Genomic DNA, 3536 nt, shown 5'->3' on the forward strand with positions numbered 1-3536 from the left:
AGTCCTCCTGCCTCAGCCTCCCAAGCAGCTGGGATTACAAGTATGTGCCACCACGCCCAGCTAATTTTTGTATTTTTAGTAGAGACAGGGTTTCACTATGTTAGCCAGGCTGGTCTTGAACTCCTGATTTCAAGGGATCTGCCTACCTCCACCTCCAAAAGTGTGGGGATTACAGGCATGAGCCACCACACCTGCCTTATTTTATTTTATTTTATTTTTTATTATTTGAGACAGGTCTGGCTCTGTTGCCCGGGCTGGAGTGCAGTGGTACAAGCTCAGGTCACTGCAGCCTTGACCTTCCAGGATCAAGCGATCCTCCCAAATCAGCCTCCCAAGCAGCTGAGACTACAGGCAGGTGCCACCATGCCTGGCTAACTGCTAATTTTTGTATTTTCTATAGAGACGGGGGCGGGGGGGGTCTCACCATGTTTCCCAGGCTGGTCTTAAACACCTGCCTCAGCCTCCCAAAGCTCTGAGATTACAGGTGTGAGGCATTGTACGCGGCCCTTCTTTATTATATAGATAAGAAAAACAAGCTCTAGAAGTGGAGGACACACAGGGCTCTCTGGGTTAAAGGGAGGCCAGGGCCGTGGTGCAAGCATCAGGCTTCTACTCCTGCACCCTGGCACCTCCCAAACGGCCAAGGGCTAGGCAGGATCTGGGGAGTGGGATGGACGTCCTGGGCTCAGCTCTGCTTCCAGGGAAGGGGTTCAGGAGGAGCAGATAGGCCCAGTCTTGAGTTTAAGGCTACCAACGTGTGTGTGTTTTGCTTAGGTTTGTATCCCAAATACTCATAACAGCGTCTGGCACATGGCAGGCACACAAATCTTTGCCAACAAATAACAAATTAACCTAAGCACTTCATGGTTTATACTTTCACTTACAGTTTCTAATTTTTTTTTTTTTTTTTTTTTTTTGAGACTGAGCCTCGTTCTGCCACCCAGGCTGGAGTGCAGTGGCACCATCTTGGCTCACCACAACCTCCACCCTTCCAGGTTCAAACAATTCTTGAGCCTCAGCCTCCTGAGTAGCTAGGACCACAGGCACACATCAGCACGCCTGGCTAATTTTCTCTCTTTTATAAACTATTTATTTTGGAGATTTCCAGAACATGCAAAATAGAAGAAGATAGATAATAACAAATGTTGGCAAGGATGTGGAAGATTGGAACTCTCACAGGTACACTGCTGGTAGGAATGTAAAATGATACTGTTCTGGAAAACAGTCTGGCTGTTCCTCAAAATGTGAAACATAGCACTGCCATACGATCCAGCGATTCCACTCCTTGGGATTTACTCAAGATGAATGGATAAACAAAATGTGCTCTATGCATATAATGGAATATTATTCAGCCTTAAAAAGGAAGAAAATTCTGACACATGCTACAACATGGATGAACCTTAAAGACATTGTACTAACTGAAATAAGCCAGTCCCAGAAGGACACACACTGTATGATTCCACTTATCTCAGGTACCTCGAGTAGGCAAATTCAGAGAGACAGGAAATAGAATGCTGGTTGCCAGAAGCCTGGGGAGGAGGGAAGGGGGAGTTAGCATTTAATGGGAACAGTTTTCATTTGGGAAGATGAAAAAGTTCTGAAGATGGATGGTGATGATGGTTGTACAACAAAGTGAATATCTCCACCACTGAACTGCAGACTTAAACATTGTTAAAATGATAAAGTTCATGTTATGTTTGTTTATTTATTTATTTATTTATTTTTGGAGACAGAGTCTCACTCTGTCATCCAGGCTAGAGTGCAGTGGTGCGACTTTGGCTCACTGCAACCTCTGCCTCCAGGGTTCAAGTTATTCTCCTGCCTCAGCCTCCCGAGTAGCTCAGATTACAAGCACTGCCACCACGCCTGGCTAATTTTTTGTATTTTTAGTAGAGATGGGATTTCTCCATGTTGCCCAGGCTGGTCAGGCAGGTCAGAAGGCTGAGGCAGGAGAATAGCTTGAACCTGGGAGGCAGAGGTTGCAGTGAACTGAGATCGTGCCATTGCGTTCCAGCCTGGGCAACAAGAGCGAAACTGTTTCAAAAACAAACAAACACCCCCCCCCCCCACACACACACACACACAAAAGAGAGAAATCATTCCAGGCAGAGGAGCTCTGGTGTGTGAGGTCTTAGAAAGAGACATCTGTCAGTTTTTTTTTTCTTTTTCTTTTTCTGTTTTTTGAGACAGAGTCTTGCTCTGTGCCCAGGCTAGAGTGCAGTGGTATAATATCGGCCCACTGCAACCTCTGCCTCCCAGGTTCAAGTGATTCTCCTGCCTCAGCTTCTTGAGTAGCTGGAATTACAGGCACCAGCCACCATGCCCAGCTAACTTTTGTATTTTAGTAGAGATGAGGTTTCACCATGTTGTCCAGGCTGGTCTCGGACTCCTGACCTCGTGATTTGCCCACCTCAGCCTCCCAAAGCGCTGGGATTACAGGCGTGAGCCACCACACCTGGCCTGTAACATAAAACTGACCATTGTAAACCATTTTTAAGTGTATAATCCAGAGCATTAACTGCCTTCACAATGTTATGCAACTATCATGACTATTTCCAAAACTTTTTCATTCCCCCAACAACAACTCTGTACCCAGTAAGCCATCAATTGCCTGAGATGGTGTCCATGTCCCTTTGCACCAGGCTAAATCCTTCTACTCTTCCACTATCTGGCCCCAGGTAATCCTTCCATTATCTGGTCTCAGAAAATATTTTCCTGACATCACGTAAGCCCTGCATACACTCTCCTTGCATCCTCTGCCTTTCTTTGTAGCATTATACAACTGTAATGAAATGACCATTCGTTTCAGGTCAGTCTTCCTGTCTCTCCGCTGCCTGTCAGCCCAGGAGGGAAGGCGTGAGTGTTCACTGCTAAACTGGTGCATGTGGCAAACACCTGAGACGTATTTGTGGCCTGAGTGAAGAAGTGGTATGTACAACTGACGTCTTCCCCCTTCCTGTGGGGGTGACAATTTGTTTAAATAATTCTGTATAATTTAGGAAGCTTTTGTTCCCTTTGCTAAGCCTTCAAGATCTGCTCAAGACTTTGAAAGTGTGATTATAGACTCTTCTTCCATAGGAGGGAATGTCATATCACCTCCCTGGGAAGAACATTCCAGGAAGCAGGGCTTTCAGTGAGTCACGGTGTATTAATAGCACCATCAAAATCTGAACAAAGATGCCATTATGTGAGTGCAGAGCCAGTGAGCTGAACACGCTATCTGCCAAGTGTATGTTTTTGCTTGGAACATCTATCATCTTCTTATGAAAGCATTTTAGGTCTCAACACTTGATCAGTGAAAGTTCTAGAATTTGAAATGCAGTCCAAAAAGAAGCACTCTTGTTTTTTGTGAGCCACCACGCCCGACCATGATGTCTTGTTTTTTTAATGCCAGGCTAAAATTCAAAAAACAGGCTGGGCGCGGTGGCTCACGCCTGTAATCCCAGTACTCTGGGAGACCAAGGCGGGTGGATCACGAGGTCAGGAGATCGAGACCATCCTGGCTAACACAGTGAAACCCCATCTCTACTAAAAAA

The sequence above is a fragment of the Colobus angolensis genome, unplaced genomic scaffold (genome assembly GCF_000951035.1).
Source record: "Colobus angolensis palliatus isolate OR3802 unplaced genomic scaffold, Cang.pa_1.0 Scaffold32, whole genome shotgun sequence".
In the NCBI taxonomy this organism is placed as follows: domain Eukaryota; kingdom Metazoa; phylum Chordata; class Mammalia; order Primates; family Cercopithecidae; genus Colobus; species Colobus angolensis.